The following is a 26,073-nucleotide window of genomic DNA, read 5'->3' as shown; positions in this document are numbered from 1 at the left end:
GATCAATCATATCAGGCATCGGTACAATAACTGAACCCATATGAGGGTACGTCGATAAACTAACAAGCCACATTCCATGCATCCTCGCCTCGTACATAAAAGACACCACACATTTTCTTCGAGACATTGCAGGTCTGTGTGTGCCGAAAAACTGGTACTTGGTTACTCTTGATGTCTCTTCATTGTATACAAATATTCCTCACAATGATGGCATAGCTGCAGTAGAAACAGGTACACAAACCATAGACAATCTAACACCCCAGATTTCTCTGCCATCGCAACTTTGACGAGGATGGTCCTCGAATTAAATTCATTCGAGTTTAACCAAGAGTATTTTCGACAATTCAGCGGGACCGCTATGCGCACCAAAATGACACCTAATTATGCCAACATATTTGTGGGAAAGCTAGAATCTGAATTTCTTGCACAAAGTTCCGTGAAACAAATGTTATACAGAAGATACATAGACGACATCTTTCTTATTTGGACCCACAGCGAGGACGAACTTCTCAGCTTCATCGACACTTACAATGCCATACATCCGAACATACACTTATTGATGTTACCATAACGATAGAAGAAGAGAAGCTCTCTACAACCCTGTATCGCAAACCAACGGGTCGACAACAACACCTCCATTACCAAAGCGATCCCCCACGTCACTGTAAAAACAGTATTGCATACAGCCATGCTCACCGGTTTAAGCGAATCTGCTCTAGAGACGCTCACTTTGACACGAGCTCACAGAGGCTAAAACTTATGCTCGAGAAACAAAAATACCGCCCACATGTAATTAATGACGCTGTTCAAAAAGCGAGAAAACTAAATCGTGAAGACTTACTTATGAAGCGACCACCGCAAGAAGACCTACAACGAACAAACCTCTGCTTGACTTGCAGCACGAATTTCCCCAATGTAAACAAAATCCTTAAATGACATTACAACATTCTGGAACAACGTGAACGTCTGAAACGTGCATTCTCATCCGCTCCAGGCGTCGTTTACTGACGACCACGTAACATCAAAGACGCACTTGTCCACTCTAAAGTTAATACATTACCCCCCAATAATTCATGCCAACCTTGTTTAAAGCCACGACGTCTTGTATGTAAGGCGATGCGAGAAACACACAAAGCAACCAGCACACAATCCAAGTTTTCGATTAACACACGAGAAAACGTAACATGCGATTCCTCTAATGTGGTATACCTACTCGAATGCAACGTGTGTAGTATGCTGTAGATCAGACAAACAGAAACACCATTTAGGATTCGCTTGAATAATCACAGAGCCCATGCGAAGTCAGCCCTAAGTCTACCTCTATCAAAACATCTCAATCTTCCCGACCATGCATTCGATAAACTATCAGTGACGCTCTTAGAGACGGTAATTAAATCAAATCGAGAACGTGAACAACGAGAGCCATACCTTATCCACCGATTTAGCACCCTTGATAGAGGAATAAATGAGAATCCTGGTACACTTGCAGCAATTAAAGCTTTAGAAAACAATAACGGCAACAATGAAAGCTGTAACTGAATTCACGGCACTGCAGCTGCGAAGGGCACTGGACCAACTCAAAACAATTCCAAATGTAACTACTCTTCCTAAGTGCAGCTGTCGTCTGTTTTCTGTTTCATTTTACCACCCAATCAATTGTGCCATCCATGACATGCCCAACAGCAACCCTGTGCACAGCCGGGAGGCCCCCACTGCACGCGTGATCCAGAAGCGGGCAAGGAATTCGCATTGCGCCCGCTTACCAGCCTCTGCCGCAATATGCGGCACCCCTCTTTCTACGATGAAATGTTGACCAGGCGCCGAGTAGTTAAAGGCTTCAAATTTCCTAAAATGCCCGCTTACCAGCCTCTGCCGCAACACTCGGCACCCCTCTTTCTACGACGAAACGTTGATGGGGCTCTGAGCAGTCAAAGGCTTAGATTTCCCTGAAAAGCTCCTTTTTGCCCCACACTGAACCACCAGTGCCAGGAGGTGCCGTCTGGTCGAGAAGAATGCGTTAGTGAAAGAAAGCATACACAGACCGCTGACATCAAAAAGGTGAAAGGGAGAAAGGGGAGAGAGATGAAGGGGGAAGTGGAAGGAAGACTGGAAGGGGGCGCCCGAGGGGAGTCCACCTTATATTCTTTTTCTCTTTTTTCTTTCTTTCTTTTTTTCTTTTATTCTGTCTTTTTTCTTCTTTCATTTCCCTCTGATTTGAGATTGTATAAAGGTGAGCACCAACAAACTGTACCTTTAATCCTGATGAAGGCCAGACTCTAGGCCGAAACGTCGAAATAAACCACGTTGTGACCGCTCACGGAGGATCTACTGGACTATATGCAACGCTACTGCCACTCAACCATTATGCCTGCCTATATATATATATATATATAACTGTGTGTGTGCCCTCAACGTTTATAAGAAAATAAGAACACTACCTTTATGTGGCGGTTGGTTGTTTACATTAAAATCAAAGGCGCGTCTCACGTGTGATGTTAAGACGTGCATTTTCGAATTGATAACAAATGTGTTCTAGGTTAAATTATCTGTTATTATTTCGTACATTATGCGTGTTTGTCCACACAAATCTTTAGCGGTAACGGTGCCCCTGATGCGTCTGCTGACGCAATCATTTCGAACACACCTTCCGCCAACCTTCTAGACGAAGAGGCCGGAAGAGTCCCTCTTACATCAGAGATTGCAGATTTTATAATTTCCGCTAAAGGTTTCGGAAGGGTGAGCAAACGCGTCTTTTGGGGACGTTTTACTAATACGATCCTCTGCCCTGCTATCGTGAAACGTTTCGACCCGACAGTCAATGTCACGTGCTGGTACAGGGGGTAGGTAGCCGATGCCTTCCGGATAATCTGGTGCCGTCAGTGCAATTCAGCCCTTAGCACTCTTCCTATCCCTATTCCAAGAGGACAGGGAGGCGGCTCTGACAAGGTGCTTAGATCATACAGGCCAAAAAGCCTCGATCAGGAGAGCCAGACTGGCAATTTCAATTAATAAAGTCTCGAAGTAGAGACCCCACACAGCATGAGCACACCCAGTGTGAGGCTAACCTCTCCCTCTATCTCGCTGGTATTCCTTTTTCTTGTGCGAATAAAAGCTCTACACCATCACTACTTTGAGTATATTATAGAGCTGAAAAAAAAAACGACTATTCTATTAGAAACACGTCCAACTGGACGGACACAGCAATGGCGCGTTGCCTGAGCTAATCACGGAAGCCGAAAGTTGCTTACTCTACTGCTTCCAGCCCGAGACACCTCCCCATGAGCCAAGAGTAGTCTGATAGCAGTGTGAAAAAAAAAACAGGTTCTTGTAGTCTCCTTCGCGCTTTTGATGGTAGCGCAGTTAGTTATAATTTCGCCAGCTATCGTCGTGGGCTCATTGATGGTGAGTTCGGGTCCTGTTTAATATTATTCCTTCATATATGATTGCGTTTATTTTGCGGACGTATTTTCGGTAAACCCCAAAATAAAACATTTGCGTTATAATGTAGTAAAACAAAAAATTTGCATCCTAATGACGGTGTCCACGAAAACAGACTACATATAGCAATGTTGACGACTCCGTAATATAGCTTCAAGGCACTCCTGCAAGGCTATGTGACATACAGGGTTTTCGGGACTTGCATGCATGCGATTGAAAGATAAATATTATACTCATATCACGAAAAACGTGCTTCAATATCCCGTACTCTTTCACACTCTCTTCACTTAGACCAGGCTATAATCACGTCATCTGACCAGTGTATTCAGCCCCTTATACAATATTTCTGTACCAGATGCTTACCAGAATGTAGGACGGGACCAGCTGGTGCACCAAAATCGGGAAAGGCCGAATGACGTGGTTTCATAAAAGGCTATACAGAACTGCAGGCATGCAATACCGCAACAATAATTTAAAACTGCTGCAATAAGTTTCTTGAACTACTTAGCAAAGGAAGTACGGTTTTTAATGGATTTAGTACCGAGAAAGAAAAACATCGATCCTGAAAAATTGAGAAGGGTTTTATCATAGCTCATCACAGCCGCGTCTTACTGTAGTCCCTGTTATCGTAAAAACACTCGTGCCTAGAGCCACACTTTTTCGCCAATAAAACCATGGTAAAGCTTTCGAGCAGTATCAAAGTCTGCAATACTTACAACTAGCGTCACATAATGGCCAGCCGGTTGTGGAATGGGTTTCTCGCAACGCATCATTCCTTTTTCAACAAGCTGATGATGAACTCGCCCACTACAAGCAAGGTGCATGATAAAAAGTCTATCATTGATGGAAACGAGTGCCAACCATAAACAGAAAGACATCACGCGCAGCTCTTGAAGCATCTAGATTGACATGCAGCCTACGTCAGCACTTGATTCTGGATCAGAAAACCAAAATTTTGCTATAAATAACCCGTAACGGCCATAATGCCTTGTATTTATATGCAATGTCTTTGTGTAAAAAAACGGAATTAGCTGTTAGACGAGAGTGCCGTAACTCGGTAAACTGAGCTTGATGTCGCACTTGAAATATTACTTATAAACCTTCTGACCAATTATCCTTAACCACACCAATTCTCTTTGTCATGAGACTCGCAGTAATGTTGTAGCATAACCAAGGCATTTATTCTCTCTTGTTTTTTGTTTAGCTTATTAGGTAAATCACTATGTTGAAGTAACGTCTACCCAATCTTTTTTTATTTCTACTTTTATTTCATTTACACTAAAATAAAGAATAATGAAAATAGATATTTTGAAGCATTTGAAGGGCTTTCTTAGCGACGAATGAAAAGGAACTGATTTCACGAAATTCCGAACTACAACAAAGAAACAAAAAACAAGCGTAGCTTGAACTAAGCTCAAGGCACAGCGAAGCTGATCCATTCTTATATGACTTAAGCCGTACTAAGTGATGCCAAATATTATGTTATATGAAGTAAAGGAAAACGCTGCCATCCAGTTACAAAGAAAAGGCAGTTTCCCGGCAAGGGAGAAGCAATGAATGCGACAGTGGCAAAATTGAATACACGAAGGCTGGCAGTTAACTCTTTTGGGTACGATATTGCTTAGCTCTTCGATGCGCTATTGTGCACTGCTCTTTTCGCACTGTTTCCTCACGTTGAGAGCGTAGCAAGAATACGGGTTTACGAGTCATTATCACTAATACCTTCCTAGATTGCTCGCGCGCGAACGGTCACGACCATGCCCTCAGAAACATTGTTCGGAAAATCACGTTCTTGATGAAACCAAAACTATTATCGTCTCGATGAAACCACAAACACGATATTTCAGCCACGTTTTCCGGCCCGGGGCTTGGTGGCTGCGGTGCTGTTTTGCGCTCATAAATAAGTTTGAAGCTGCAGAGGTGGTTCAGCGTAGGCGCACAATGACTGACATCGGTGCCATTGCGCAACTGTTCCACCCCTGCAAAGTTTCTTCACATTTACACTACAATCACTGAATAACATCCCCTATACTTTCCTTGAAATCATTGCCTGTTAGTGCTCATTATTGGCAATTCACACGGTCGACTCCTGGTTTAATTATACGTTTCTGCCGCGCAATGTGTGTGCATGTCGATTCCTAGGCGTTCAGTCTTTTGGCGCTAAAACGTAACGCAAATGAACACACACTTGCCCAATCAACAGTTTTAGCTATTACTTGAACAGTTCTTGTGACTCCTTATCTGTCGTCACTGTATAGTATCTCTTTCAAAAGCACTTTCAAGCACCGAATTGGTTCTGTCATAGAACATTTTTTAACTCTCACAGAATGAAAGCCTGTGTTTGATTTCATTGCAAAACAAGAGTTTTATTTTTTGTATCCAACGTCGCACATCGCCGTAATCTTCGCTACGACGAGGGCACTAAAACGCACCGCTTTAGGTTTCCTATTTATGAAAGGACTATACCTTCACATTACTGAAACTGTTACTGTTCTTTGTCACGTGTTGTCCAAGATCCCTTTGTATGTCGAAAGAATCTGCAAACAAAGTAAGCGACAAGATTACATTTCAGCAACAACCAGCCATGCAATCAGTCGCACTCTCAAACGAGATCTAACGTGCATCTCCTCTACCGGTGACCAGTCCAATACTGGTTTGAGCATCGTTATGGGATACGAAACCGCAATAGCTATTACGGCGTTGTCAAAAGCCTACCATCAAAATGCAAGGGGCCCGTAATGTGTCATCGCCTTCACGAAATTTCGACGGAGCACAGTTTGTCGTTTATTAGCGCATTGTTCTCCGAAACTTCCCTGCAGGACACGCCAATGCCTTTGCCTGCAGTCGAGTTCGAAGAAAAAGAAGCTATGTGATGAATGCAAAACTAAAACAATTAGATGTTTCGCGTAACGGTATTTCCAGGTGTGAATATAGGAGGCGCCCACTTTTCTAAATTCAGGTTTGTAGTGGCCATTACTTTGAAAAACAGTGGGTAGCCATTACTTTGTGCCTTAAATATGCCACCCAAGATCCAGTCGAGTGACGGATTCAGACAGAGTTGGCGCTGCCGTTCACTTTGAAGAGGAAAGAGAGGGGAGGGATTGAGGCAGCTTCGCCTGGTCGGCCTAACTCCCTTCCGTATGCAGGCCTATGCATCACGACACGTTTCTCTTGCACCGGTTCAAGACAGCGATAAGCTGTCACAGCGGTTAATGTTTTTGTGGCGCGAAACAACGTGTTCATCGCCAAGCCGCCACCACAGTGGCGGCCCTGACGAGACAGCCCAATGCGGCAAATGCTATGGTCGTTCGTACGCGGAACGTTAGGGATATTTAGAATCATTGTGCGCACTGGCGCATGAGCGGATGTTTCACGTGGTATATTTTGTATTTCGCGGGCATTCGCAATTAGCAGAAAAACACTAATACCTAACAGATATGATGTTCAGAACAATCTATTTGGGCGTTTTGCAAACCGATCTGCAACATTCTCTTTGAAATTCTTTATCGTTCTTCGTTCTTTCAGAAGTTAGTTAATTAAACAGATGTAAATATGCATTATATGAATACAAAAATAACTCCAGGCCACTCTGAGTAACATGCATTTGGTGGCGTCGTAATGACGTAATCCGGCGTAGTTTTAAACACTGGCTAAAAGTAGTGGGACGCCCTGTATATTAAATATGACGTGGAAGTGGCGATGCCACGTTCTCCGTTATCTCGCACGCTGTAGGTCGCTCCAAGGTATAGCTGCGAGCACCTGTGTGGCTTTAAGTGGTAATAATCACTGAGCCCCTATTTGAAACTAAAAACGACATGCTGACTGAATACTTCTTTGCACTCTCACTCAGTGAGAGCCTACCTTCGATAGGCAAGAACTCTGATTCCCACCACTTCTGCAGTCTCGTCACAGGTGTCTTCGCTCTGATACTCACAATATACTTTTTTACGTCAAACTTGCATAATAACGTAGGAGGCCAACCCACATTTCCCCGACTGACTGATGGTTTTGTCTCTGCCCACCCCAGACTGATTCCTGCAACGGGAAAATGATTTCAAGCAGTTGCGTTTGCTTGACGTCACGAGCACTGGCTATACAGTGAAGCTGGTGGCACCATGTTGTTATTTATTTTATTGACTTTACTGTATGACAGTTATGCCACAGCCTGCCTACACAAATGTTCGGTCTTATTTTCCTAAGTCAAGAAAGAATTTTTGCAACACGTGCAACGTACAGTTTTTCTATAGTGTTCTATCTACTCACCAATGAACATATAGCCCGAGTTTCTCCTCGATGGTAATCCGAAACTCTACGGCTATGCCTACCTTGCTTCACCCAAAATTCCAGGTAAATGAAGCTTCTTCATGTTTTGTGCATCAGAGGGGGTAGAGAGACTTTTCCAAATGCAGTGGCGCATACTTATAATTCAGATTGATTTGATTGATATGTAAGGTTTAACGTCCCAAAAGCATCATGTGATTACGAGAAACACTGTAGTGAAACACTGTAGTTAAAGAACTCCCTGGGTTCTTTAACGTGCTTCGAAATCTGAGAACACGGGCCTACAATAATTCCGGCTCCATCGGAATTGCAGCTGCCGCAGCCGGGATTTGATCCCGCGGCCTGCGGGTCTACTTATATTTTAGCTTACTGGGCTAGTTGGTGATTCATATTGAAGAGCTTTTTTGCTTCGTTTATCTGCAGTCTCAATAACCAAGTGTCAGGACACTTACCGATTCATCAAGTTGTTAAACAAAATAGACGTTGCACCCGTCAACAAGTTGCACCCGTTGACGATGCACCCGTCTGGTTGCAAAACACAAAAGAAGGGACAAGACAGAGCAAGCGGTGAGTGCAAGTCAGACAATTTGTAGCATCAACAACCCGACCACCAAATATCTTTGTTATAGTAGAAACAATATTATTTAAAGCTTGCACACCTGTAACAATGATGTCACGCGGTCACTTCAGTCCTAGATCGGGCTTTATCCGAATGGAATTTCTTGAACGTGATTGGCACCTTTCCACAAGTTCCGGCAGGAAGCTAATCACTGTTGGGAAACGTCACGTTGATTGGGCTTAATGGTGACCACAATTGCACTATGTGGCGCATAGCCCACCGCCATGGGCATAAGAGAATCTAAGCGTGTGACCTGGAAGTTTCGATCCGTTAAATTTCAAAAGTAATACCAGTTGTCATCAATAATTCAATAAACTTGTTACTAAAATGTGAAGGCTGTATTTGAAAACGAGACAAAAAAAATGTATGACCGAAATAGTGAAACCACGAGGAAAATGATCGCTCTTTTTTTTCAGGTCTTCTGGGTCATCAAGCCGTAATTAGGATCGAATTTCTCCGCTGCATTTGACTGTCAGCTTATAGTACAAAACAACCCCAATCCACATCGAGAACCTATCTTGATTATTGTCGACAGACATGAAATGGCACTCGGTAACTGTCACAAGAATATAACGCCTAGAAATACACTACGCTGTAGATTTCGCCCACAGCACTAAGCCAACAGTAATTCACATACACATATGAGTAAGAACACCTGACCATTCATTGCAAAAGCAACAAAATACAAACCCAGTACAGGCAAACACTAAGCAGACAAAAAAAATATTATGTGCTCATCGAGTTCAAACGCAGAAATATCAATGAAAAATTAAATGAATTTGGGCGAAAGGTCATCCATTCCTATTTTATTAAGTTTTGGTTAAAAGCAAAGCTTGTTCTGCCTGCTCTTTTTCTGGCTTCACGACACCAAAACATTCGTGCACCTGAGTTTCTGCTACTTACGCAACTATTTCCTGTGTTCAAAGCAACACGAAAACCCCATTGTGCAGCTGCAGAAACTGAAAAGGCACAGAGTTTACCTGCCTGAGGACTGGTATTACCGATCACTATTTTGGAGGTAGTGAATCACCAGCACATTGCAGGCATACGAAGAGAGACCGCCTCGTGATGCGCCAGATACAAGAAATCTGGAATCAGGTAACATGCCTTCCTAAATTGCTCGAGAAAGATCGAGTGGTAAACAATATTGTAACTTCACTGCAGCGGGTGGTAATCAGTCACGTTTGCGAATCGAATTTTTCAAAAATACCGTACGCCAAAGTGAACATTACACCACTTTACCTTTTATACACATCTTTTTATTACCGTACGTTTATCTACATACACCTCCAAATAGCACCATGTACCACCGATAGCGTCTAGGCTTCACTGCGTGACGTGCAGACGCATAATAATGGTGGAGTCCGTAGTGACTTCACTGGTTTGAAAATTAGCTTCGATGAAAGATTACAGAACATGTAAGGAAGCAGATGGGATGAAGAGGTGTTTCCGTATTGGTATGGCAAGAACGTTGAGTGAAGTTTGAGCAAAAAAAAAAGATGGGTGACTCATCAGAAAGTATGTGTCTGGCAGTGTAAGCGACATGGTAACAAGGTTTCTTGAAGGGCCCCTAAACAACCCAGACATTGAGCATGAGTCTACAATAAAGCGTAGCACCACGGCTTTTGGTCGTACCTAGTACACTCTAGCTCGTTTCGCCCTTTTCTTCATTCGTCGGCTCGTCTCTTCTCCTGACCGACTGCTCCGTGCGAGGAGGAAGAGCAGCAGGCGCACGTACAATGAGCGTCAAATGAAACCCGAACAGCGGGAAGCTTTCGCAATGGCATTGTGCGCATCAACGAATTATCACCGTCGAAAGGCACACGCATCTTCTTCGGCAGCTCTGCGTATATATGCGTGTATGCGCATGGTGATAAGTGGACGGTGCGCTCCGTAGTACTGCGTACGCTTGCCGCGGTTCTGGTTTCAATTGAGGCTGATAGTGCGTGTAAGCGGACAAACTGAGGACTGTCCGATGACATGCTGACGACACTGCTAACATATGAGAGAATTAAAAGTGGCGAAAGGAGCAGAGAGGAGGAGGGATTATTTATTGAAACTTCTGGAACACCCATGGCTCGTCGCGCTGCAGTTTGGCATTGCTGATCGTGGCGGAATTCTGAACATGATGCGCACGTTTGCATGAAGTGTCAGAAATGAGTGGAGGTGCTCTTGGGGCCCTTTAAGTGAATCGTCATAGAAGCATATATTAAACTGAATGGCAGCTGTAGAAAACAATTGTTTCTGAGTAACTACAGTAAGGTTAAGTACAAAAAAGCGAAAATATATTTTATGATCATTGAAGAAAAAGCGCTTAGCTGTTAAGAGGAAGGTTGGGTGTACCTAAAGGCAGAGATTTAGATAGAAAATGGGTGAAGAAGAATTGACTTTCCCCTTTCCTGTACATGCGTGTAGAGTCTAACAAATTTAAAAACAGTTATGCATATTTTGGTTGAATATATAAGTATACACTCTGGTCGGTAGCCTACATGAAGCCTTGAATTTCAGGGACAACTTTGGAAAAGTAAAGAAGTCTTCGATAAAAAAAAAGCAATGAATGACTGCCGAATTCGTGTCTGAGAAGTAGGCAGAGAGCAAGAAATAAAAAAAAACCTTGCCGATTCCATTTATATAGATATCGGTATAACACAAAAATGAAACGTGTCTTTATAGAGGTAGTTGAGCGTTCATTAATCATTGTTTTAGAAACAGCAAGAAATCGCAAAGTCACGTTATAAACGGCAAGCGGCTCAAAACTTGCAGCGCACGCCTCAAGCAGAAAGTACGCATGAGATCAGCATGCACAGGACGAGCACTGACGAACTGCCACAGATCGACAACTAAAGCGCGCTCTTCGAACAGTAAGAAGCACAAAACAAGCACACAAGTACACAGGACAAGCGCGAACAACTCGCAATTCTTCCTGTGTCGTGTGTCAGCAGCGTGCTCTTTTCGTAAACGCAGCCGCGGTGGCGTGAGAAGCGACCTTCATCCTATCCCGAATTACGAGTCTGATAAGCGCGCGCGCCAGAGAGACCACGCTAAGTGGAGGACGACCTTCGTGGAGGCGACGACCTTTACAGCGCGTCCGTCACGCCATTTCACCATTGACAACAAAAACACTCTAATATTTTGAAACTTCGAGGACTGCCAAACGATGTATGGTGTATGGCTTCCCGTAAACACTCGAGACATATGTTTGTGGCGTATAGGTTATAGCCGCGCGCGCAGCATGGAGAGGTTTCTGTTTCGATTCTCCGTGACAAATGCTAGCCTGCTAGATTTTTTACATGCGAAGCAGCTCTATGACCACCGTGTGTGGCGCTGTCCCTCCGTATGCACCGCTTCACTCGCTGCAAATGTTGGAGCGGTGCCAAGTAGCCACGCCCTCCTACCAGCGCGTGGTGACGTCTCTACTTCGCCTGCTGCGCGCTCGCCCCGTGTCTGCTCTTTCACTCTTCACCCTCGCCACTGCTCCCAACGCACGAGCCCACTCCTCACGTGTGCATGATCTCGCCGGCGCCACTTCTTTCATCTGTCGGCGAGATCACACGAGCCGGTGGGTGCGCGCTCTGCGCGTCTAGAATGTGTACAGCGTGCCGCTTCCTGCCGTGCGATCGCACTGACGGGCGGGACGCCGTCGTGGGAAGCTTCCAACTAGTATGCGCGTATCTTTCCCGGCTGTCACTGGTGTTTCGAGGGATAGCGAAGTCGATTGAGTTCGCGAATGGCGACGTCAACACCGACTAGGCACGACCCAACTAAGTCGAGCTCAAGCGTCTTCCACGCGTCCCGCCTCCTGTGTCTGCATTTCAAACAAACGTTTACTCGAGTAAACGCTACCCTGAGTTTCATTTCAAACGTTCTTCCGCACCAGCACCGGTATCGAAGCCCGTTTCGACCCCGTCAACGCCGTGTGCAGCACTGCTGCTTTGCATCCATGGTGTAAGATACATATCTTACACCGTGTTCGCATCCCATTAGGGTTCACTACGGGGAGATGGTCCATAGTTTTTTTTCTTTGCAGTTTTTTGTATATATTATCACCGTAACTTCCGTGACAGAAGTAAGTCAGCGGAGCTGTCATGGACCCCCACATAGAATGCTTTCGTGGTAAAAGAAAGAAAGAAGCGGAAAACTTGAGGATAATCAAAACTAAACGCGAACAATGGCACATAAATTAAATTTTTTTGTTTGGGAAAGAAGAGCACAGAAATTCAGTTGGGAAAGATCACGCAGTAGTGTAATGAATATTATTCAGCGACTTAATCATTCAATCGTTCATTTCAACGTGCCCTGGAACAACCATGAGGTTTGAGTACAGGCGCACAAAAATAAAGCAATATAAATAGACAACACAATAGGATCTAGAGAAAATATATGATTTTAAAAAATCAAAGAAAAAGTGCGAGAACACGCACAAATCGAAATCAGCTCAAAATAGAAAAATGAAAGACATGACGAGAATCATGTAATGGCTGTGAATAATAAAGGGAAATATACATGTGGAAGATTTCTTGAAAAATGGGAATCTGTAGGTAGTGAAAACTACAATAGGACAGCGCAAAGCTGACATAAAAACAATGGCAGTGGACTGTGAAAAATATCAAGATCATGAAAGTAAACATTTTATAGACTTTGTATTGTGTGAACAGCACAGTGCAGAAATAAGTTGGCAGGTGCTTAACATGGTTTAGTCTCTCTGGTTAAATTACGCGCAATACAAAAATTTATACATATCCGAAGCAAAGTGCAAAGTAAACTATCCTACAGTGAACTAACTTTTAAAGAATTAAAAGTTCAGCGCGATTTCGTCGATAATGAAATGACGCCAATGATAATAATCTGGCAGTATTGGAACAAGACCGAGAGCAAAGTCTTGCAAAACTATGGTTGTTATTACTTATGAATTTTGCTAGACTCATTCAGTAGCCTCACTGCCAAATTTAGCAATTCGAGGTCACAAATTATAATATTATTATTGTTAGTTAGAATATTATTACAAAAAGAAGGTCAATCCCACAGATTGGGTGTGAGACATATTAATCACCCATCATCATTGTGATCATCAGAACAATACTATGAACCAACCGACACATTAAGCTTGGCAGAATATTGGCCCACAGCCTTAGAGAAAGGGAAGCTATCCTATCAACCCATCGACTGTCACCGAAAAACATCGCATAGTGGTCATGCATTCACCTCACACGGCTAGAAAGCGAAAGCCACTTTTTGTTTTCTGTTTCTTCCGAGTCGACTCCAGTGCAGACTCGAAATATTTCTGCACCTATCAAGGTTTGCCTCCACAATCGCAGGCATCGCAAACTTATGAGCATGTCCCACTTTTAAGCACGACCCGTGCGTCCGGGATAAGCCCACCTAAAAACATGCGTCATGTGATCATTTGACGCTACATTCGGACGTCACAGTGACTTCATGATGGTATCAATCATTTTAGCGATACGTCATGAGGCATTATCGTTATATCATTTTTTAAAACACGCGCTTTGACACCTATACAACCACTGATCCTGTTTGATGAGGCATTTAAGGCTCTTGCTATAAAAATGAAGCTGACTACAGTCGCGAAAGATTGAGGAACACTTAAGCATCACCGTTAAGAGTTGAACGCGACAGCAATGTTCTGTACCTAGTGCGTATCACAAACACTTAGTGTATGAAATCTTCTGAACTTTTTGTGCGCCCACTACATAGCCTTAAGGGTGCAGTCGCGTGTGTGCATTTTGTTGTGGATCATGATCATCAGCCTGACTACGCGCACTGCAGGACAAAGGTTTCTCGTCCCTCCAGTCAAGTCGGCCCTGTGCTTGCTGCTGCTAATTGATACCACTAAATTCTTAAACTCATCTGCCCAACTAACCTGTCTCCTCCTAACCCTCTTGCCTTCCATAGAAATCCAGTTACCCTTCATGACCAGCGGTTATCCTGTCTATGCACTACATGCCCGCCCATATCCATTAGATATTGATTTCAACTATGATATCCTGAACTCCGGTTTGTTCCCTAATCCACTCTGCTCCCTTGTCTCTTGAGGTTACACCTACGATTTCCTTTCCATTGCTCGTTGCGTCATCCTGAATTTACGCTGAACGCTCTTTTTAAGTCTCCAGGTTTCTGCTCTGTAGCTAAGTACCGGCAAGATGCAGCTGTTATATACCTACATCTTGAGGAATAGCAGCAACATAACTGTCATGATTTAATAGTGTTTGCCAAATGTGCTCCACTCAATTCTTATTCTTCTAGTTACTTCCATCTCGTAGTTCGAATGCGCGGTATTTACCTGTCATAAGCCGATAATCTTTTACAACTTCAAGTGAGTGACTGGCTTTAAATTACGAAGCTTGAAGGCCCCGCCTCCACTCAGAGGGTTGAGGGAGCCAGAATTCACAGAACACGAGACAGCAATGCTTGTAACAAGAACAGCCTTTAAGCGCGACTCAAAATTACAAAGAACCTTCCTGACCAGGTCAACATGGCACTATAACGCACAAAAGAGGACCAAAAACCCGGAATAAAGAACCCTCGCGGTCATGTCCTCAGATGACAGGCATCTCATGATTATAATGTTTGCACCGGTCGCATACGTTCGTCATTCATTGGCGTCACGTAATACCGAATTTGGCATATGTGAAGCTAACAAAATGGCCGCGAGGACTTCATCAGTGTGCGATGTTGTCAAGTTGTTTCATGACGCGCCTGTCATGATTATCATGTTTGCACCAGTATCACACCTTCGTCATTCGTTTATGTCTCGTAATACCAAATTTGGTATAATTGAAGCCAGCAAAACGGCCGCCAGCACGTCATGAGCGTGGCATGTCGTCATGCTGTTGCATGTCACGCATCTTCTGATTATCATGTTTGCACCAGTCACATACCTTCGTCGTCAATTCACCTAGTGTAATAATACATTTGGTATATATGACGCTAGCAAAACGGCCGCGACCGCATCATGAGCGAGGCATGTAGTCATGTTGTTACATGACACGTATATCATGATTTTCATGTTAGGTTCTGTCGTTTGTGTTCGCCGTGCAATCATGCCATACCATACCAGTTTTGAAACATGCCATGAGAACGAAGCTACCACAAGAGCTGGAGGACCATAAAATGTAAATCATGACATTATTGACATGAATGTAATGAATTTAATTTATCACTAGTCAAATGTGTTCTTTATAAAGTCATATTATGCCATGCCAAGTTTGGTATTTGATACCATAATCGAAATGGCCAGGAGAATTTTAACTCGTAGATAGATAGATAGATAGGTAGATAGAGAGATAGATAGATACGCTCAAAGTCGCCGAAGTTCGCTAAGAAATGATTGATTGATTTGTGGGGTTTAACGTCCCAAAACCACCATTTGATTATGAGAGACGCCGTAGTGGAGGGCTCCGGAAATTTTGACCACCTGGGGTTCTTTAACGTGCACCCAAATCTGAGTACACGGGCCTACAACATTTCCACCTCCATCGGAAATGCAGCCGCCGCAGCCGGGAATCGAACCCGCGACCTGCGGGTCAGCAGCCGAGTACCTTAGCCACTAGACCACCGCGGCGGGGCAAAAAGTTCGCTAAGAAATGCTTCGCATTTAAAACTAAACTAGCGCCAACAGCACCCCATCGCCTCTACATCTTCTCCCAACGACCACAGCAGCGCCTCTAGAGGGCCCACAAGGAAACTACGAATGCGAAAGCACGCGGGCGCACTGGATGTGCCAGACGCTTAAGCAGCATACTGGGCAGCTCGGGCACTGCTATACAACGTGTTCGTCGAGGGTCCGTGCCTTGGCTACGGTGAAAGGGAACGCCGGTGGCGTTTTCGTGGAGCGCTCACTTGTTAAAGTGGAGAAACAATATGGCCTTTGCGATCCGTTCACAAAAGCTAGTGCGTCATGCAGCAGATTTTTAGCACAGCAGAGTTTAGCGGCACAGTAGTGGCGCTGCCATAGAGAGCATCACCGCTGAGCACGTCTGCACGCAAACGGCCGGCTGTCGCATTGAATGTTGCGTCATTGCGGTGATGTTTTTTTCGTCTGTGTGGTGGTGGATATTTGCGCCTGTTCAGTCTGTAGTGCCGGGTAATGTCTGTGAAAGTTGTCTTGCGTTTGCCCCACTTCAACTCCCGCACTGTTTTCTATGTTTGCGAGAAATCGGAGCTGCCGGCAGATGCCACAGCTCGGCGTGCAAGGCCTCGAGCCGCGGCGGGGGCAGACGCGTTGCCCGCGAGTGGAGGATCTGTGTGGGTGGCGTCCATACGAGGAAACTATCAATTTAGCTACAAAATCAAGCAGAAACTTCACCCGCATCATTCCCCTACCAACATTTTCCTGCGCACGAACGTTATGATGGAATTGTGTCACCTCGTACGTACCTGTCAGTGTTTGTAACAAGATATTCTGTTCTGAATTGCCCGTATAATGGCACCCTGGCGACTGTAGAAGACGCTGACAAGCTTTCGTGGAAAAGAGCCGTGCGAGCAAAGCTAGGGTCCGTGCCTCACTCACTTGCGAATAGTTGCGCATGCTACGCTCATAAATCTGTGCGTGCCACTACTTATTGAAAAAAAGGTAACTCTTTTATATTATTCCGCATTAAAGTGTCGAGTTTGTCTTCCTCGCATGTAAACAAATTTATTGATGACGTTACATAACTATAGAGGCTAGTAGGAAACGTCGAAGGATCTTGCTTCACCTCAGCTCTTTTCTGCGTTTAGACACCCTTGATATCTTAAGCTTTCTCCAACTTTTAGAGGTGATTTGCGGCAAAACATGCGAGTTTCTGCCATTGAATTCAAGAAGAGAGCCTAGCAGCCAAATGAAATTGACTGAAAATTGACTGCCCAACCACTGTGGCTTGCATAATCTGTACCTGATTAAGCGGTGAGTGACATATCCGTCCCAGTCGAACCGGTCTGTGGAGAAGCGACTTCTTTTTAGAGGGGCAGAGCTGAACTCTACAAAGAACTTTCTGGGATAGCCTTTGCCAACTGCAGCACTTCGTTCACATAGCATTCGTGCACCCTATGCACCAGACTGTAATGTCTTCAGTATATTGGACGTAGTGGGTATTGGCTGCAGAGGAAAGACGCTCCAAGAGGCTTTTTATGGCTATGTTGAAGAATAGAAATGAAATTACCATTCACTGAGGTGCACCCCTCGAAGCCAGGGTGGAGGCTCCCGATGTCCATTCCCCAACCTTAATGGTAGCTTTAAAGTCCCAGAGGACGACCCGAACATAGATGAAGAACTTCGGTCCCATCTTTATGGTCTTGACCTCCTGCAGGTTACGAACTTATCGAAATTGTAATAAATGCTTCGGCGAGATATAGGGCCAATAGTCCTCGAACATTTCGGATTCCTTGGCCAACGATTTGCCCCTTAATCATGGGCGGGACATCCTTGGTAGAGCGGCCTGGCTGGAAGCCTACCTTGCTGTGCGGAAAACAAAGGCTCTTTATCCTCAATATACCAAGAAGTCGAGTTGTGTATTTCATGCTCCATCACCTTCTCCACGCAATGTGCAAGTGAGATAGGACGGAGGTCCTTTTTGGCGTGTGGCTTGAACGGCCTTGGAATGAGTCACCGAGGCATTCCTCTAGGCCAGCGGCATGGTGCGGCCGGCCCAGAGTATATGAATGGTAGGAGCGTATAAGCGTATATAACGTATAAAGCACCTGTTCTATCTTAAGGCTCGCGAAGGGCGAGTCGATTCCTTCCAGGTGCCCTCCCTGGAAGTCTGGCTAATCCCAGTTCTCGGAGGGGCCAAGTGGAAGGTATTGCTGTGGAGATTCTTTAAGCGAAGTTTCATAGTCTTCCCCACTGTTCCTCTGCACTTGGACTAATCAGTATATTGCCAACATCTGACAACTTTTCTAGTAATTATCGTCTTGCCGAGTTTCCATTTGCCTCTGGTGCGCATCTGCCCATCTACTTTCGAGCAAACTTTATTCCTCTGCTGCGTGAACAGCTTCTGTCTATAGTCATCAGCTTCTTTTTAAGGAGTGTTTTGCGCTTACGCAAGCAGCTGTTGAGCTGTGTGTACCGTCCTTTAGCCAGCAATTTTTTCAGCCTCCAATGCGCACAAGACTTGAATCCAATGCATACACACATATATCAAAATGTACTGTCTTGGTTGAGAGAAGCGCATCTTCCACTGATCTCGTGAAGAGTTCCCAGAATGTGTCATATTCTGCCTGATCAGCGTTGCGGCGCTTTCTACATTCGACCCAATCCGCCAACCTGAATTCTTTAGGTGGAGCGGCCCAGATTGCCTGCGTGACTGAGAGGGTAAAGTGATTGCTTCCTAGGTTTTACTGGAAGTTGCCATCGCAATGTTAGTGAAACGTCAAATGTGGCAGCAATTCTGGCTATTTATTTCACAAACGTTACTTATGCACCTCTTTGATTCAGGCGTCACTTCCCGTTGCGTCAATTGTAGACTTAAGTGCCATCCACTGAATTTGGTGAATAGAGAAACAATAAGCCTCGCAAACATTAGCACTACATGATGCTTACCGCATTGGGTTTTGGTAACAGGCGTGTCTTTGTTGCATTGTTACAGAAGTGTAAACAACTAGTGGTATAATACATAATAGACTGTTCTGCATATCTCATTGCGTGTGTCATGAAGAGTAATGCCCACTACTGCAGCGACATGTTGGCGCGAGGCACGAGCTAAGACTGCCTGGTTGCTGCTGCAACGATGCCCGTATACCCGGCCAGCTCTTGCTGCTTCTGTACCAACGCTGATACCGCTTTTGACCTTGCATTTAGAATATAGTTTGGTGGAGAGTGCTGCGGTCTCCCAAGTCCCGGAACTTCGTAGCCGAAAGCTGCCACCCGTCATGTCTAACGACGCTGTCTTCACACCCCTACCGCCTGACCATGTATTTGCATTATACGTGCAACATTTCTTCATATCAGCAGCGTCATTTCGTACCGTCTCGCTAAAAAAAATTGGCTGATCCGACGTACCGTTGTTACCGATGATATGCGAAGCACGGATGAGAAATGTTGATATGACACTTTAAAATCAGCACGACGTTACGAGGTGGATGTAAATAATGCAGTACATGACTTCCGTGTCATCATAATCATGTTTGGATGTGTCGTTTACTTTCCTTATCTATTCACGTCATGTGATACCAAATTTAGTATATGGCGAACAAACAAAACGACCGCGAGCACTCTATGAGCGTAGTATGTTGCCATGTTCTTACATTGCACGCGTGTTAGGGTTATCATGTTTGCACCTGTCATATGTTTTGTCATCTATCTACGTCACGTAACACCAAGTTTGGTTTATGTGAAGTTTGAAAAACGGCCGCCAGCGCATTATGAAGGACCCAATATACTCCAATGTAGCGTTCACACGCGCGCACGCTGAGAACAGCGACGCTACGTTAGCAAAACGCGAGCATTATATAGTCTGACGCCAGGCGCGACAAGCGTCCATGTGCGGGACCTGACGGCAACAGGCGCGAAATGCGACAAGCTGGATTTTTAGCCGATGCGTTACCGAGACAACACTGTGCCAGCGTCACGCGACGCCAGCGTCACGCGACGAATTGAATGCCAGCGAGCACGCGCACCGCGTCACGTCAAAATGAATTGGCGCCTTGACTGTGGCTTGTAGTCATATTTCCACATGACAGGCATCTCATGATTATCATGTTTGCACCAGTCATATAACTTCGCCATTCATTGACGTCCCGTATTACCAAATTTAGCAAACGTGAAGCTAGCGAAACTGCCGTGAGCGCATCATCAGTGTGGCATGTATTCATGTTGTTACGTAGTACGCATGTCAGGATTATTATGTCCAGATGTGTCATTTGCTTATGTCGTCCATTAACGTCACGTAATACCGAGTTTGGCACATGTGAAGCTAGCGAAACGGCCGCGAGAGCATCATGAACGTGGCATGTAGTCACATCGTTACATGACACGCATGTCATGTTTATCATCTTTGCACCAGTATCATATCTTCGTCATTCATTCACGTACTCTAATGCTAAATTTGGTATATCTGGCACTTGCGAAACGGCCACGAGCGCATCATGAGTATGGCATGTATTCTTGTTACATCACATTCATGTCATTATTTTCATGTTTGGGTCTCTCGCTTGTGCTGGCCATGCAATCATGTTATACCATACCTGTTTTGCATGATGTCATGTGAACGAAACTACCGCAAGAGCAGCAAGGCCATGAAATATAAGTCATGACATTCATGACATATATGTCATGATTTCCATGTTATGATTAATTAAAGATGTTCCTAATACAGCCATGTTGTGCCATAACAAGTTTGGTATCGAGATCATTATCGAAACGGCCAGGAGCGCTATAAGTCGTAGGCAGTTGATAGATATATAGACAGATAGATAGATAGATAGATAGATAGATAGATAGATAGATAGATAAATAGATACGCCCAAAATCACCGAAGTTCGCTAAGAAATGGTGCGCAGTCAAAAAGCTGGCAGCGTATGAACCCGAAAATTCCAGGTACGGTTGGGCTCCACACTATCGCGTATTCTTTTCCCAAGAGATTGGTGTGCCGCAGGGTTCCGTGTTAAGCACTACACTCTTCTTATTCCCCCGCAGGGGCGCCTGCGTAAGTAGGCGTTTGGTGTGTTGCGACACTACGGACCTGAGCTAACGGGCGGGTTTGTACCCCCTCCTACGCCTAGCCGTGCGTGGCTTTGCCGTGTCCGGGAAAAAGGGGATCCTGGGGGTTGAGCCAATGCTGGGTGATTGGACCTTTAAGGCCCCCCAGTGGCGGACAACACCCCTTCGGCCCCGGCTTCACGTAGAGGGCACCCCCGGATTGACCCACCCGGGGGGAATCGGCAGTTGCCTTTTCCCTCTCCACCTCACATCTTCATTCATTCATTCATTCATTCATTTTATTACCTCAAAGGTACCGGTTGGGATATTACATGAGGGAGTGGCCATTACAAAGGCTAACAAAATAATGGTAGTTATGATGGGATAGTTTCGATGAGCCGTTTAAATGCTTGGGTGTCGAAAGTGGTGGTGACTTCGGTGGGCAGGTCATTCCAGTCTTGGGCTGTGCGCAGGAAAAACGATTGATGAAAGGTCACAGTATGGGCTTGTGGTGGATATACTGCGTTACAGTTACTGATGCGGGAAATGCGGTGGGCTCTTCTGATGTATGGGTTATCTAAAGGCAAAGAATGGAAGAATTTATGATAAAGGTTAAGACGTGCGATTTTGCGGCGCTTAGCCAGATCGGATAAGTTAATCTCTGCTTTTAGTGCCGAGATTCTTGATGTGTATGAATAGTTAGACAGTATAAACCGTGCCGCACGGTTCTGGACAGATTCGAGAGCGTAAGTGAGGTTATTGTGGTGAGGGTCAAAAATCGCGTTAGCATATTCTAGCTTTGGCCAGACAAAGGTTTCGAAGGCAACTTTTTTAATAGAAGGAGGAGCGAGCGAAAGGTTACGGCGTATGTACCCTAGAGTACGATTAGCAGAATTGATTATGTGGGTAATATGACAGGTCCAAGTTAGGTCACGCGAGATGTACACACCAAGATATTTAAATGAATCGACTGTAGTAATCTGGTTGTTATTGATGCTGTAGTTATAAACAACGCGATGTTGGCTACGGTGAGTAGACATTAACACAGTTTTAGTTACATTCAAGGACATGAGCCAAGTGTTACACCAGTTCTGTATGCGGGTGAGGTCACATTGTAGTATGGAATGATCAGAGGGGTTATTAATTGCGCGGTAAACAACACAATCATCTGCGAATAGGTGGATGTGAAAAGAAATATTACAGGGGAGATCATTATTGTATATCAAGAAGAGGAGGGGACCAAGTACGGTACCTTGCGGTACGCCTGAAAGAACGGGTGTTAGAGATGAAGAGCGCGAGTTAGCATAAACAAATTGCTGACGGTTGGTTAAAATCCTCGTATCCAGTTTAAAACACAGCGGTGGATGTTAAGACGGGATAATTTTAATAAAAGACGACCATGGGGGACCTTGTCGAATGCCTTTTCGAAGTCTAAGAATATTGTGTCAGTCGGAATGTTACGGTCTAGGTTTACGTATAGATCATGCAGAAAAAGAGCAAGTTGAGTGTCAAAGAAGTAATGGTTGCCGAAACCATGCTGACTTGGGTGAAAGAAATTTACAGATGTTAAGAAGTTAGCAGCATGCTAGTATATGATATGCTTCATTACTTTACAAGAGACGCTTGTTATAGAAATCGGACGGTAGTTACTCGGCGATGTTCGGCTTCCTTTCTTGAAGACTGGGATGACCTTGCCCACCTGCCAGTCATGTGGAACTGAACCGCTGTCGAGTGATTCTTGAAATATGAGCGACAAAAACGGGCTACACACAAGTTTAGTATTTTTTAGCACTTTAGCATTGATGCCGTCTACTGCCGTGGATGATGAGTTATTCATTGATTCAATGACTTTGACTATGCCGCATGAATCAAATGTGATGTTTTGCATCAGCGAATATGCGGAAAATGGAAGATCGGGTAAACTGTCGGGTGGCTCATTAGTAAAAACAGAACTAAATACTGTGTTAAGAGAATCAGCAATTTCATTCTCAGGAACAGGAAGGCCAAAGCTATTATTAAGTGAAATCTCCCTACATTGAGAGGGATTAATTGTTTTCCAAAATCGCTTCGGGTTATTTTGCAGCATAGCTGGTAGGGTGTTAGAATAGAACTTGTGCTTAGTTTCGATGGTTAGTTTATAATATTCTTTCTCCACTGCGTAATAAATCTGCCACGTGGAAGCACAGTTAGCTCGTTTGGCAGCTCGATATAGGCGTTTTTTCTTATTATTTAGTCGTTTGAGGGATACATTGAACCATGGGGAATTTTATTTTCTCTGTTAATGTGATGGTAGGAATATAAATACGTATAAGACGATGCATCTCTGCTTTGAAAAGCAACCAATTGGACACGAGAGAATTTAGCGGAAAATTAGCGAAAAAAGTGTCAATGTATTCTGTTAATTCTCGGTTTATGCTAACGTAGTCTTCTTTATCGTAGAGGGTAAGTGTTTTTCGATTTTTTTGTTTCTTTAGTACGTTGCAATAAAACGGGGCATGCACTGTTAGATGATCACTCAAGCCGCGCAAAAGGGTGATAGGCGTGAAGTTATCAGGATGCGTTGTTAACACAAGGTCCAAAACGTTGGACGACTGATCAGTGATGCGCGTGGGTTCAGTGAAAAGCTGCGTTAAGCCGAATGTTATGCATTTGTTTAGGAAATAGCTTGCCGAGCTGCTGTTGGATAGTGAAGAAGCGGGATCAGACCAGTCAATGGTGGGAAAATTAGAATCGCCAAACAAAAGGACAGGGCTATTAGGGTACTTGTTTAATAATGTGTTCAGACCTTCATGAAATAAAGGCGTAATTGAACTGTCGGAATTAGGGGGCCAATAGCAGACACCAATGAGGATGTGCGGGTGTGTGTGTGGCTGTGCATCGAAGCCAAACCATTTCCAATGGTGAATGAAGGTTTACAAGTGAACAATGCAGATTCCGGTTAGTGGCGATTAATACACCACCACCGCGCGAGTAATCGGCTCTATCTTTCCGGAATATGTCAAAGTGTGAAAGAAAGGGGAGAATCTCGGAATTATCGACGGATGTGTTAAGCCACGTTTCTGTTAATATTAAGACATCGCATGAAGATGAGCCTATTAAGCTGCACAGTGCATCGCGTTTGGGGATTACACTACGAATGTTAGCCAGTAAAAATGAGAGGGGCTGATTCCGTGAAGAAGGTTTATTTTGAGATCTCAATGATGGCTATTGGCGTTCTTCAACTACCCTTTTAGTAATGTGGTCGTAATAGTAGGTTTCATCATTCGTGATAAGCTTTTCATGACGTAACCTGTATCGCATGTTCTGGGCCCTTCCAAACTCGGAGAGGCGTTTATGGGCAAGGCGCGTGCTGGGGGAGAGGTCTTGCGCGACGGCATAGCCTGTATCTTTGAATTTGCGCCCCGAAGACAAGATGCGCTCTTTATCTTTAAAGTGAGCGAATTTCACGATTATAGGCCTGCGTTTCCCAGTTTGGTAAGACCCGATGCGGTGTGCACGCTCGATATCGCGTGGTTCTACCTGTATTTCTAGGATTTGTTTACGATGCTCGATGACAAATTTTTCGGAATCAAGCCATGTTTCCTTAGGTTTATCTTCTACGCCATAGAAAACAAGGTTATTTTTTCTAGATCTATTTTCAGCCTCATTCATCCGGGTAGACAGTGCATTTATCTGTGCCGTATTTTCGGTGCATGTTTCATTCACTTTAACTAATTCAGCCTGCATGTCGTCGATACTAGCACAAGATCTCTCGATTTTGTCGAGCCGTGTTTTAATTTCACTGAAAGTTTGATCAAGACCAGCCAATTTCTTTTCAATTGACTTTAGCTTCGCCAGCATCACCGTCTGCCCGGATTACAGTTCATTCAAAACTTTCAGAATTTCTTTGTCGGGGCCGGGATTAGATTCAACATCACCAGCTGGCAAGACAAGGCTTAGTAACATATGAGAACAATCACTCACAATGGGACAAAAACGCCGTGGGCACGGCAGCACCAGGAGTGCTCGGTGACTAGTTGGTTTTGCGTAAAGGCAATAAGAGTTCATTACCTGCACCAGGAAGAAGCGAGGAACGTTAGCACGGGCCATCGTTAGCGTGCAGCCGGACCCACTGAAAGGAGTGTTGCTCTGAGCTTGCTTTTTAACCAAATCCCACGCATATGTGGAATGTGCAGGGGAGGTTCCGGTGTTCAAATGGCCGACTGAAAGCCACGATGCTTGTTGATACGGTCGACGGCCGGGCACGAAGTGCGCAGACCGAGGTGCTCCGAAGACAGGTTGATTTGAGGACCAGAACAGTCCCACCGCATGATCCTCGGGCAGCAGAGGCGTCGCGTCCGGCCATGGCTTAACAGCAGATGGTGGGAACGGGGTACGGGGGCCGCAAGGCTCCAGTAGCTGCAAACTCCATAGTCCGAGAAACTGCACCAGGAAGAAGCGAGGAACTTTACCACGGGCCATCGTTAGCGTGCTGCCGGACCCACTCCGTCTTTCTCGCACTTTAAATCTTTCCTGTCCTCTACTCACCTCTATTGACTTCCGTGGTTCCTGGCGGCAAGGGTTAACTTTGTGTGGCTATCCTACCTTGGATACACCATATTCGGTTATAGTGGTGGCGTAGAGCTGGCGTCTGCAGGCTAGACCCCAGCGTCCCCTTGCTGGCGTCTGCAAGGGGACACTGCAGACCCTGCAGCGCTCCTTGTAGGACTCCATGGTGGGTGGCTGGCGCCACTGCCGAAAAAAACATTTACATATCGCTAGTTCCTCCAACCCTCCCTGAGCGCCCTCAGAAACGAGGGCGCACCAATGAAGTCTTCCAGTTTTTTGGTCACCATAAAATAAGTTTTCCCCGATTCCACGTTATCCACGCTGACACACCCGGCAAATCAGTGCGAACACTTTCACCTTTTCTAGTTTCAGTCTTTGACGGAAATCTTTGGCCCAAGATATAAAGCATCGAGAATGGCAAGTGGTTACCTCCCTTTGGAGCTCCGCGACCAGAAACAATATGAGAGACTGCCTAATCTAGTGAAATTTGGAGATAGCAAAATAATAGTAACCCCACACCAAACCATGAACACCACCCGTGGCATTGTTT

General features: G+C 44.8%; 1 long non-coding RNA gene across 1 annotated transcript in view; it reads right to left on the bottom strand.

Annotated features, from left to right (window-relative positions):
• LOC142786708 (uncharacterized) overlaps positions 1-25,220 on the bottom strand; it is a 28,673-nt gene extending 3,453 nt beyond the window's left edge. The window contains exons 1-2 of the long non-coding RNA XR_012889139.1: positions 25,026-25,220; positions 5,905-5,975 (exon numbers count right to left, since the gene is read on the bottom strand). This is a non-coding gene — a long non-coding RNA (uncharacterized LOC142786708). The remainder of the gene's footprint in view (positions 1-5,904; positions 5,976-25,025) is intronic.
• Positions 25,221-26,073: the final 853 nt, after the last annotated feature.

The sequence above is a fragment of the Rhipicephalus microplus genome, chromosome 1 (genome assembly GCF_043290135.1).
Source record: "Rhipicephalus microplus isolate Deutch F79 chromosome 1, USDA_Rmic, whole genome shotgun sequence".
Classification (NCBI taxonomy): domain Eukaryota; kingdom Metazoa; phylum Arthropoda; class Arachnida; order Ixodida; family Ixodidae; genus Rhipicephalus; species Rhipicephalus microplus.
This window is presented reverse-complemented; position numbering and strand designations above follow the sequence as displayed.